Source organism: Calypte anna, chromosome 2 (genome assembly GCF_003957555.1).
Source record: "Calypte anna isolate BGI_N300 chromosome 2, bCalAnn1_v1.p, whole genome shotgun sequence".
Lineage (NCBI taxonomy): Eukaryota > Metazoa > Chordata > Aves > Apodiformes > Trochilidae > Calypte > Calypte anna.
In genome coordinates, this window is record NC_044245.1 from 36,412,170 (window position 1) to 36,425,246 (window position 13,077).

A 13,077-nucleotide genomic window follows, 5' to 3' on the forward strand; every position below is an offset into this window, starting at 1 on the left:
GTGAGCATTTGGTTATCACTGTCTCTAATTTTTTTTTTTCCAATTTTTAGAAATACTTTTTTTTTCCTTAAAATTTTACTGAAGCATTATCACAACTCTGAACATCTCTGAGAAAGCTGCATGTGACAGCCACATCTGTGACAGTCACATCTATGATAAAAGGGTCACTTGCATCGCTTTTTTTGACCTTTTAAGAGTTCAAGGCAACAAAATGCATTACAATCTTCTTTCAGAACAACATTCATGAATACTCTCATAATTGTGATCAGCATTTAGGATCATCTCAGTTAGCAGTTGCCTCATACTGAAAGAAAAAACAAACCAAAAACCCCAAACCAAAACAGGAATAAGTTTTCTGACTAGGTTCAAGAAGTACAACCTTACCACCACAACACTTCTGGAAAAGTTGGTCAACAAATTGCAGAAGAGACAGCATATAATGAAAAGTACATATGAGACAAACATAACACTGAACAGGTCACAAACCAAAAAGTTGTTGTCCTCAGGTAGAATCATAAGCTCATTTGGATTGGAAAGGACCTCTTAAGATCACCTAAGTCCAACTCCTCAGCCAGGGGCAGAGGGGACATCTACTTCATCAGGCTGCTCAAAGCCCCATCCAAACTGCCTCGATAACTTCCAGGGATGGGTTATCCACAACTTCTCTGGGCAACCTGTTCCAGTGCCTTACCACTAGTATCATACAGAATGTCTTCCTTATACCTCATCTCCATCTACCCTCTTCTAGTTCAAGACCCTTTGTCCTACCCCTACAGGACATGGCAAAATGTCCTTCTCCATCATTCTTTCAGGACCTCATCAAGTAGTGAGTCAGTAAGGTCCCCCCTAGTACTGTGATTTCCACTTAGTGGGGCTGCTTTCCTGGTTGAAATGAAAATGAACTACAAATCAGGCACCAAGTACTGTGAATTTAAAAAGAAGCTCTACCAGACCTGGCTGGGGCTCCACTGTCCAAGCAGAGGCTCAGGAGGCAAAGGGGGCAGCCTGCCAGGGAGCAGAGGCAAGGCAGATGCAGAAGACAGAGACCACTGCCAGAGGCAACTTGAACTAAAAAGACTGTGAATCAGGACCAGTTTTGTCAAGTGAGGGCCAGCTAACCAAGTGGATAAATCCTGACATGGTACCAAGGGAGAAGAAAGGATGCCTGAAGAGAATGGGCTAATAACACACCCCAGCACTTCTCACCAGGACAATATAAAAGCTACTGCAAATAAAGACATGGGAATTACTAGTCCTGAGGTGATACTATGTACCTTTTTGGGGAACTGATATAACTTGGTTTTAGTGCTTTGCGAAATAATCCTTGATCCTGGACCTGTTCTTCCATCCCTTGAAGCTGTGTGTCCTGCAAGTTTTGCTATACCTGAGAAAAAAGCCCTTGGCTGATGGATCTCTCTCTCTCTCTCTCTTAGTGACTTCTTCAATACAGCCATCAATTAAACATAGGTGTGTGGACCCACTCACACTGTAAAAACAGCAACAACAGAAACACTGCAATAAAAGGAGGGTTTTTTTAAGACTTAAAATACAGATGTGCAATGACCTCTATACACCACATAACAGTGTAACAAATGGGTAATTTAGTTGCTCCACAAGCCACAGATTATTGTAATGTTTAAGAAAAGATGCCATCTGTAAAATGACTGCAAGTCACCAGACAGTGCTTTTTTGACTGCTGTAGAAGTTTGCGAACTTAAAGGAAGTGACAAAACATAAAATGCCACCTATTCAAGAGCCTGTAAGAAAAAAAATCCTGTAAAGGTTTCTATTTACAAAGTACTTAATTTCAAATTATAACCACTTTCTGCAGTATTTAATTATCTGAGATATGTCCTGTGAAAAACACAGTTCATGTTTCTTGATGTTTCATAAACCAAAAATGGAGACTTTAGAGCCAGGCTACAAGCCAACAATTATCAACTATTATATGGGATATAATTACTTCTGAAGTCAAAGGAATTATGTTCAAAGCCATAAGTACTTATTTCAATAGTGAAACCTGTTTGACCAGTTTCATTATTATGTCAACATGAAAAAAAAATCTGAAACAGAAGAAATTGGGAAGTATCAAGCAAAACTCCAGTGTTGGAGTAGACTGGAATGATTTCAAGATGAGCGAAGTACAAGAAAAGAAATGACTGGCATTAAAAATATTTTTTCTTCAGAGAGATTATCGGTCTTAAACAATGGTTAAAGAAACTAGAAATAGGTAAAACACATGAAATGAGCACTATCACTTTCCTGCCAAAAATTCTTAACATGATGTGATTCAAACTCTGAAAAATACACAGCATACGAGTCATGAAACAACTGCATCAAACTCCCTATGAAGCAAGTAATTTTAAAACAATTATACACGTGTCTGAAATACTAGGGCTCCTCAAAAATGTCAGTTGAAATGTTCTTTTCTAAAGCAATATACATTTCTATCCTCAATGAAATTTCTGTTTGCTTGTTTTCCTAAGAAGAGCTTTAAGAGGAAAAACAGCCAAGGACAGGAGGAATTCAGCATTCAGCAAATGGGGGATGGGGAAAAAAACAGGTGCATTTTGGCTGTTTATTTTAACCATGAAGACAGAGCAAGCAATTCCATTTTTCTTTTCTTCCCACCTCATTTACACTCAGCAGCCAACAAGCAGCAGCAGATCACTTATTATAGGCATGGGCAAGTAAAATGAAGAGATCAATGGGAAGGTAAGAGCAGCAGCCACAGCTTCACGTCTGCATCTCGGATATCAAGACCTGCCCCTGGCCATAGCGTGGTCCATCCACCACTGAACAAGTATAATGCCTACTTTGGAAATGAAAGAGATCTGGCAAGTTACAGGGAAACCTCTGCTGCCTGAAGTAAGTCTTCCTCACTGGTCTGTGTGCTGCCTCCAACTCCTCGAGTGAGAAAGGAGGGAAGAAGCATTACAGTACCAGATATGGCTCACTCTGAATTCACTGTGGAGTAGAAGCCAACTTTGAGAAATCCCTGAATACTTAAAGATCTCCTAGGCTTGTTCATGAATGTATGAAGCTTGCCTTACATTGAATGTACACTCAGCTAACCAGAATATTAAAAAGCTGCTGTAGCCATGTTCAACAAAAATAACTAGTTTCAGAAAGACACGTATCCTCTAGCAATAGAAAAAAAAAAGCTATTTTTCTAAGTAGCAAAATAAAAACACATTCCCCAAATTATGCATATAAGTACAATGAGTTCACTATAATTATTTAGTACAGCATTATCATGTATTCTTTTAATCTGATGCAGTTGGACGCAATGAAAAATAATCTTGATATAATCTAATCTAAGTAGTCTAAAAAATGAAACAGTGAAACTGTATAAGCACACACAAACACACAAAAAGACTGAGCCACCAAAAGCGTAAGTCTTTACTCTTCAGCTCTTTTTGACAGTTCCAAAATTCAGGCACACATCCAGAAGAACTTTCTGCCCCACGTCTGGTCAGTAAAGAAATTGAGGTTAACCTTTAATTTTTAATATCACCTGCAGCCAGTGACTGCTTTTTCTAATGCAAGTGACAGATAAACAGCAAAACACTCCCAAGATGATACACAAAGCACCACACACCATAAGTGCATTTTTATTTTTATACCAACTCAATTTCTCAAATGGATAACCAATGTTCCTACTAATTTACATTAAGAATTGAGTGAGGCATGAAAATTGTTCTGATGCATAGGCTCTATTTCTTTAATGTACTGCATAGTGTTCTGTACTTTATTGCAACACTGGAAAACACTAAATACATCTGAAAGATACAGAAACTATACATAAAAAACCACAAACACACATATGTCTTAAAAAATCACATCAGCAAGGGTTTTAAAATTATCCAGAGCAGTACAAAGGACAGATAACAAAAGTCAGTGCCAGAAGCCAATAAAAGCAAAGAATTGTTCCTATTAAAATGAGTTTCCTGACCTTTAATCCCTGAACTGGTGTTATTCTGTAGAGCAACACTCGTACTTCATATCCACATTGCTTGCATTTCAACTTCCTAATTCCTTTCTAGAATTCAAGAGTATCACCTTAACATTTGCAAGGTAATTCGAAACTAAACAGAGGGAACATGGCAAATTGAGGTAATATAATCTAGCTATTTAAGGCAAAATTGGCAAGTCTTTAACAGCAAACACTGTATCATTACTAAACACTGCCATGTTGTTAATGTAAGGCGAAGTTTGAATTAGATAGTAAATTGCCCCTCCAGGTCGGGACTTAAAGCATATTATGGAAGAAAGCAAAGAAAAGCTCCCACTGATGCTCTGTTTCACCAGCCCTGTGGAAAGCAGACTTCAATACACTTATCCATCACTTTTAAAACCAAACACTGCAGCCAATATTTTCACTTGTCCTTTAAAACTTTACTACTTTAAGTGGGGAGAAAAGCACCTATGCTTGTAAAGTAACAGATTTTCTTTTTTTTTTTTTTTTTTAAGTAATTTTTAGCAACTACAGGAAAGTCATCACAAACCATTTTTTTTTAATGCAAATTTTTAACTATGACACTGATGAAAATGAGACAAACACTTTTTTTAAAAAAAGAAAAACAACATAGAAAAATGAACTCACATAATAGCAGGTGCTCAAACAGAAAGGAGACAGTTGTCCTTAGAATGATATTCTCTGCACATTCAACACTCAAGTGCTGTTGGGATAAGGCTCAGCCACCAGTAGCAATGAGGAATTTGGGAGTCGTACTCCTGGTACCAGACTTCAGAAATCTACCTTTGGATGGAGAAAAAAGATGCTTCATGAAACAATGCTAAAAACATTTTTAATTTTCAGTTCGACCTAACAGGTTCAAGTGACCTAAGGCACTGAATTTCTCCTGGAAACTTCCATAGAACAAAAAGTCCAGTGACTGAAACTAGTTTGTTTTATTTTTTTCAAGTTAAGTAAGTATTTCATATAATCAGGAAACAGGAGAAATGGAAACCACATGCAAGATAAGTACATGTGGTTCATTTCACTAATTTTTAAGATGACAATATGGTAGAGAGACAACTCTAATAATTTGAGCTTTATGAAGACTTCTTCAGTATTCAACATTAAATTTGTATCAATCTGCAAATCTTGGCTATTTCTCAGTATTATTTTCAATTCCTTCTCCTGTGAATGAACTTCTTAACCAGGTGTATTTTAAGGGAGAACTTCAGTAACTTGGTATTATTAGATGTATTTTGTAGACATTGATTAATTAAAGGGAGAACTTCAGTAACTTGGTATTATTAGATGTATTTTGTAGACATTGATTAATTAATTATTAATAAGCAAATAAAAAGTTTTGAAGAATTCAATAGCTCACTACAGCTGGCTATAAACACTCTAAAAATGTTCAAGGCTGCGGATCTAAGAAAAAAATAAATCAAATTCCAGCAACTGATTAGCTACTTTTTATCAGCTCAGTTTTACCTGTTTGAAAAAGCACTTGTAAATCCAGAAATTAAAAAATAACTAAAAAAATCAGTTGAAACATGTTTATGGAGAATCTTTCAGCTAAAGAGAGATAATTAAACTTCATTCACATGAGGATGGGATACACTGCTATTTTAAAATATTTTGTCCTGCTAAAATTATGCAAAGCTAATAGCACTGAATCAGATACAGAATCTTCCCTTTTGGAAAAGCTGCTACTTTTCTCTGTTTCCACAGTGTTTTCATCAGAAAACCTAAGAAAACAACCACATAGATATATTTTTTTTTTAATAGATATTTTTATATAGATAAATTTTATATAGATAGATATTTATAGAATTGGCTGGGTTAGAAGGGACCTCAGAGATCACCAAGTCCAACCCTTGATCCACTACCACTGCAGTTACCAGACCATGGCACTGAGTGCCACATCCAGTCTCTTTTTAAATATCTCCAGGGATGGAGAATCCACTACTTCCCTGGGCAGCCCATTCCAATGTTTGATCACCCTCTCCATAAAGAAATTCTTTCTAATGTCCAGCCTAAACCTCCCCCGGCACAATTTAAGACCATGCCCATCTATATATATATCTATCTATCTATATATAGATATATTTTAAAATAGGTATTTAAAAATAGATATTTTTTTTTTAAAAAAGTCATTGAAGACACAGATTTTGCAAGGAGCAAACTCTGCCTATAATCTCATCCACTGTTGTCAAAACAAACTGAATTGCATTTAGAAATAAACTATGGAAAACACACTCACTCTAAAGGAATAAATTTAAAGACTTCTTTTTAAGAAAATAAATTTTATACAGTTGTCTACACATCAGTATATTAAACAGTTACAGCAAAATAGTGGTGTGGGGGTTTAATTTGGATTAGCATCCTAGTTGAAATATACTAGCATTTGAATACATTTTTATTCTAGAGCATACTTTGAGTTATTAAGCCTATCATTAGATTTTGTAACAACATGTAATATATCTAATTCAAAAGGGCTTAGATTATTCCTGTATTACTTATTAATACGCTAAGTGAATGTTTGGACAATTGACTTCAAGTACATTTTGTGACTAAAACATGTGACAAAATACAATTTTCAGATTACATAGTACATTTGTCATAACTAATGCTTTTTATAATTTCTATAGGTGTTAACAAATTAAGCAAAAAAAGCCATACTGACCAAATATCAGCATCATTTATATAAACCAATTAGCAAAGTATCTCCTCTGCATTTCCTACCTATTCTGCTTTTCTATTTCCTTCCTTTGCTTTTTATACCCCACTTCCTGCATTTCTGCCTTAAAACAAAGCCTGCAAATAAAGAAGAGTGAATACACATATTTGCAGAGGACTTACTAGAGTGAGATTACAGTCTTGTACTAAAGTAACAATAAGTAATACCAAATGTATTGCTCAGATACCACAAGTCAGTTCAGTCTCAGCTGGATCCAGTCAGCGACTGGTTGGTTTGCTTAGAAAGATCAACATATTTAACATAGAATGCCTGTAAATTCTTACTGAAACAACAGAAATATCCCCAGCCAATGGCTTAAATAATGCTTATGTTGCAAAAGGAATTAAAAATACTACTCTGTGTATGTTCTGAGAACAGAGGTGATGATGGTGTATTTCATACCAGTACAGCGCAATGATTTGCACATCATTCACACAGTTGAGATACTGGTTTGCAGTAAGTTCCACAACAGAATGGTCTCTATCCCTGCATTCATGTTCTCTGAGTTATAAATCAGTTGCATAGAGTATGGAAAATGGAAAAAGCATGTCTTCCCACTTTTGGACTAGATGAAATCAAGACAGACTTATAGTGACTATTAAGAAGGGGGGTGGGGGGGACAACAACACAAAACACAAAAACAAAACCATATGAATAAGTTACTGAAATAATTTCAAAAGAGAAAAAGAGAATACAGGATTATATTCAGATTTTATAACATGACCTAGGATAAATAGATTGGTTTTCCTTGAAAAGTAAGAGAGATAGTAAATTGAATACACGAACTTGACGCTATCAGTAAGCAAAAACAGGAAAGAAACTTCCTGCATTTTAGCAAAGTTGATGACATCCTCATGTAGACTGCTCACTTTCTCTGAAAGATCCATACCAGACATTTCTGGAACCTACATGGGGCCTACATAATCTAACATCACGGCAAAGACAGACCATCAGCCAGACTTCTCAAACTTTATTTAAAGAAAATAGTCTTCGAAATATGAATAAAGAGCTTTTCTTAATTTTTCAGATATTCCTAACAACTTGAATAACCCAATGTTAAAAGAGGCAGGTATCACAAAGAAAATAAAAATTTAAATTAAAATTCCAAACAGAAAGAATTTAGGAAAGATGCATTTTGCAGGCAACAAAATAGGCACAGTAGTACATACTTTCCAAGGGAGTCTCTATGCTTCCACTAGTCCTAAAGCTATGCTCCAGCTTGATACATTTAGAATATGAAAGAATTCCAGTGCTTTGCCACTTTTTTTCCAGTAAGCCTTACTTCACTATCCCTTCAACATACATTACAGCAACTTAATAAAGGGGAGAGTGGAAATAAAGAAAAGAAACAAGCTTAATCTTGCTTTTCTTGGTTCTTCCTCAAAAAGAAATTACATAGCTGAGAATGAATGTAGCAAATCATAAAAATTACACTGATATTCCAACTATTTTACATACATATGCATATACATATGATTCTCAAGAGAAGAAGAATCAAGATTGAGAAGGTTGGGTTTTTCTGTTTGTCGGTGGGTTTTTTGGCTTTGTTTTGTTTTTTTTTTATTGTTGCTGGGTTTTGGTTGTTTTTTTTACAAGTCCATTCTCTGTACCAGAATTAAAAACTGAAAATACTGAAACTGACAATAGGCTGTACTGAAAGTATTTTAAGATCAATTTGTTTAAAATTAGCATATGTGACATCTGTAAAATACGGCATTTGGTAATTGAAGGAATGTCCTACTTCTGCACTGCTTCTCAGGTATATATATTCACAAAAGAGTATTTAAGATGGTAGAAGGTGAGTAAGATACACACTTGTTTAGGTCTATTGAGTCTATGAATACAGGAGCTGCTGCATTTCACTGTCTATTATTTATATGACAGAATGAAGATCTGAAAAAATGAAATATAGCCCTAAATTATTCACTTATTCTTTTCACAAAAGGAGAAACCGTCAATCTAACAGGAAAAGACTACAAGAATATTTCTAAAGGTTTCATGAAAATTGCCTTATTTATCAAAACTTTATTCCCTCTATTTGTTCATTAAATACTGTAGCTTTGCATTAAGGTCAAGCAGTGTCAACCAATTACTGTTGTTGGAAAAGTCCTGCTTCCTTAATACTAAAAAAACTCATGGTATACAGTAAATTATTTTAATAGGCAAACTGAACACTGCTTATCCGAAGTACATTTCAACCATAAAAATGTATTTTAAGGGTTTCTATCAGCAATCAATTATAATACTATTTATCATCACAGCAGCATTACGCATGATTCTTTGTCTGCCTAAATGCCAACTTTAAAAAAATATACATCTATTTTAGCATGTTCAGCAATATTCTGGTTCTTAACTCATACTACAGAAAAGAGAAAAATTAAGTGACCTATAAAGCAAACCGAAAGGTAAAAGATAAAAAAGATAAAATTGAATTTTAAGGAGACAATATTAATTGGTATAAACATTCTGGCCTCATTCCCTGTTGGTGGGCAAGAGGGCCTGGCTCCTGTGACAGACCTGAAAAAAGCCCACACTGCTTCCACTGCTCCTAGTTCTATAATTTTATTTTACTGTAAAATTCTCCATCTTGCAATATACAAAAAGAACAAGTGAACGACACATAAATGATGGGTTTTAAGTGGTTATGCACAAATTTATTAAACACCAAGAAAAGGCAACTAAGGGGTCATCAGACCAATTACCAAAGTCACAGTCATTCCGGACAGAAGGATTTTCATAAGCTGTTTTGATGGAACAATTTGGGACAGAGTCTCCCATGTCCTAATTCAATCTTTTCCCCACCCCATTTTAATGGTCTGCTGTTCTCATAAGCAAAATTTTGATCCTACTTCTCTTTGGAACTGGCCTGTTTACTCCAAATCCATCTAGTATGTCAGATGTGATGAAAGAATTTTCTGATGGTACCCACAGTACACACGACTGTTCCTCTCTGAAGTCACAAAACAAGCAAAACTAAAGAAAATTCCTTCTACGCATTCTATCACCTTGTACTTCTACAAAAAGAGTTTCCATTAATGTCCTGTACAAGTGATCAATGAGAACTACAATGATACAAGAAACACACATCATTGCTAAGGAAAGGAAATAATGTAACAAAAGAATGAAACAAAAGTCTGAAGAGAGTCGGGCTGAAAATTATGCAGGAAGACATTACAGAGTTGGATTTGTGGTCTCATTATTTCCAAGATTATAAATAAAGAAAATGAGAAGAAAAAAAAAAAAAAGAAAGGTAGAAAAGGAGGGGAAAAAAAAAGAATAAAAAAACCCCAACCAAACAAAACTTGAGAGCGAGTCTCCTTCTGTCCTACTGGGGCAGTTCAGTCCCACCTACATATTCCATCTGCCATTACAGTCTGAAAAGAATTTTAGACCCAAGTATTAAATAACCAGATTCAAGAAGATAAATTAAAAAAATACAGATTCGTTCAAACTCATCTTCAGTGAATTACTTCATTGAAAAGGGGTTAACTGGCTTTATGATGAGAGGTTAACAGTAGACATGATAAAAGCTTGAGGTCAGAGACTTTAAACATGTCCTGCAGTCAATGCCAATATTACAAAATGCAATGTAGGCATAAACACCAAAAGCTGGACACAGAAATCACTGACATCAGAGAGTAGCTGATTCCTAAAAAGAGAATTTCAACATCTCTGTCAAACCGGGTATAAATTTCAAATGGATTCTACACATCTCTTTGGATCTGTTTCTGTCTGGTATCTTCATAACAATCAATCCTATGACTCAATGGTAGTGTGCTTAAAAAATCAGCAGATAATACAATGCTGGGAGAAACTACCAGCACCTCAGAGGATGGGATCAGATTTCCAACTGCTTTTGGAATGCAAAGTGATCCAATAGAGACAAATCTTAAGTGCCACATTTAGAAAAGAGACATGAACACAAAACAGAGAAGCAGTGAAACATTACACAGGGAATAAACGGACAGAGAGGAATACAGATCAGAAGTATCTTTCAAAAGCACATCTCCTAAAATAGGTCGGCTATGTGATGCATATGTGTGTACAGATATGCACATACATGTAATGAGCTGATAATCACTTTTCCATCTCTTACTATGCTGGTTATCACAGAATCATAGAATGGCAAGGGCTGGAAGGAAACTCTGGAGATCCAAGTCCACCCCCTGCCACATTATAATTCTTAGAAAGGTGCAGGTGAAGTGCTGGGGTATTTCACTCACTGAAGCTACTCAAGAAAAGGTTTGATCAAAGTACTTGATTCTGCTGCAGGAACATGGAAAGATTGTAAAATGTGGTAATCTGTGATCTTCCAAGAAATATATTTCTCCAATTTCAGTCCACCTTCCACAGCCAACTGCAGCAAGAGACTGAGGAAAACAGAACCTGCCTCTGTCAGTCCCCAACAGCATAAGCTCTCTCACCTCCTGTCTTCAGACTCCCATATTCAAAACCGTCACATCAGCTTCCCTTGCTTTTAATTTTTTTTTATATGAGCCAATCCTAGATTAAGCACATCTATGGATAACTTTTCCTGTTCATTGTTCTTTGGATAAAATGACCTAGCATTTCACATAAGAAAAACTGCATTACTGATAATTTTTACTTTCATGTTACATGTGTGTCCTCCTTAAAAGGAGTATGAACAGCTAATGAACAAATGAGCAAACCTAATGAACAAAAAGTACAGTTAAAGAAATTTTACCCTGAATTGCATGACACCAAAACAAATCCTCAGAAGGCCTCCTTTCCCTGTGCTGTGCTGGCTTCTACAGACACTTCCTGGATCTCTCTTAATAATTCCTTACCTTATGTCCTGTAATAACAATTAAAAATTATTTGCAAAATGAAAGCGTCCTGGCTAAATGTAAACTCTGCTTAAAATTAGGAAACAATCTTCAGCTTTATGGGACACATCAGTTCAATACACTGGATCAGAAGAAATTCTGTACTGATGAAATCAGCCTGGAGAGGACAGAGAGAGTAAGCTCTGCTTTTCTAGATCCATCAGCTGTACTGGATAACACTAGCCAGCAATGGGAGAAATGTAGGTGGGTTGTAAGATAAGGAACAGGCTAGAGGCAAGAAGAGCTGTTATAATTATAGCTGGGAACACAGAATTTGTTAAAGGAAGTCTACTGTATAATTACATTTGAAAATTTAGCAAGATGCCCAGAGGCTGGCTTGCAGCTGTCAGGAACTGGTAAGGCTAGAGTTCTGCTCAAGAGGCAATCACTACTGCAGCAAAGCGTAACTCCCTGTAGTTGAGCCCACTTTGATATGGCAAAGGAATTACTACAGATGTAATTAATAAAATTACACAACATCTGAGAGATTATACCTATTATCAGTTAAAGTTGTCCAGAGATTATGTATTATTTTAAAAGAAATTAAATGTAGATCTGCTGGCTTCATTACTGCATGAAATATATTTTTGTATGAATTACAATGGTAATATTCTGTGAATTGCATATTTTATTTAGTAAAGGTTAAAATTCAGGTGTTTTTTTAAAATGTAAATGCATTATCAAATTAACCTCATCTACAGGTTAATATCAGTTTGCATGTAAAGTCATTGTTCTCATTTTTGTATACCTGGCCCAATCAATTGAAAGTGAATTAGTGCAGAAAGAATGTAAGATTTTTATATATTTTTTTAATACATCTGTAAATCTCTTCCTTCCTTGGATTCAAAGCTGAAGTGATACTGCTGCAGAGAAACAAATGGTAAGCCACAAACACATACCCCAAGTGGTAAGCTGCAGACAAACTTATCAAATATGAAATATGATTAAGTAATTTTTGGAAAAATGGCAGAAATAAACAATTGAAAATAATTGCTCATTTTATATAAAGTTAATCATTCTACTTAAAAAAGCATATTCTTCTAATTTAAATATTAGCAAATTTAAGTGCTGAGCGTGTTGCAAATTTTCACCAATCGTAAGTACTACTGGTGTTTTTTTAAAACACATCTGGATAAAGAATTGAGCAAGATTCATAACACAGTCAATAAGTTTGACTATAATTGGAATTTTGATAGAATTCAAAATTATGTTGTCATATTACCATCACAAGATTAAAAAAAAGCTCTAGAAGACAGAAAGAAACTGCAAGTCTAACCCAAAACTTTACAGTAAAAATCTAAATACTATATCAGCTGCTTCTTCTATTTCAGATTTACAGTTTTATAAATAGTTTAATATATATATCTACTTGGCATTACAGACTTAATGGAGAGAAAACTGAGGGTTCTTTCTTTCACCTTTAATCAAACTAGCTGCTGCATTTTGAAAAGGTAAAGACTAAAGAAAGTGATTAAATCCTCAAAACATGTCTAAGCACTGAAATACAGGCAACACATCAACTATTCCGTATT

General features: G+C 35.3%; 1 protein-coding gene across 4 annotated transcripts in view; it reads right to left on the reverse strand.

Moving 5' to 3' along the window:
• Positions 1-13,077, reverse strand: part of TBC1D5 (TBC1 domain family member 5) — a 308,217-nt gene that overhangs the window by 245,469 nt on the left and 49,671 nt on the right. For 2 of the 4 annotated variants that reach the window (XM_030445412.1, XM_030445408.1), the window contains exon 3: positions 4,607-4,762. The exons of 1 other annotated variant lie outside the window; for it this stretch is intronic. The gene's annotated coding sequence lies outside the window, so the exon portion shown is untranslated. The remainder of the gene's footprint in view (positions 1-4,606; positions 4,763-13,077) is intronic. One more of the 4 variants, XM_030445409.1, reaches the window with a different exon arrangement.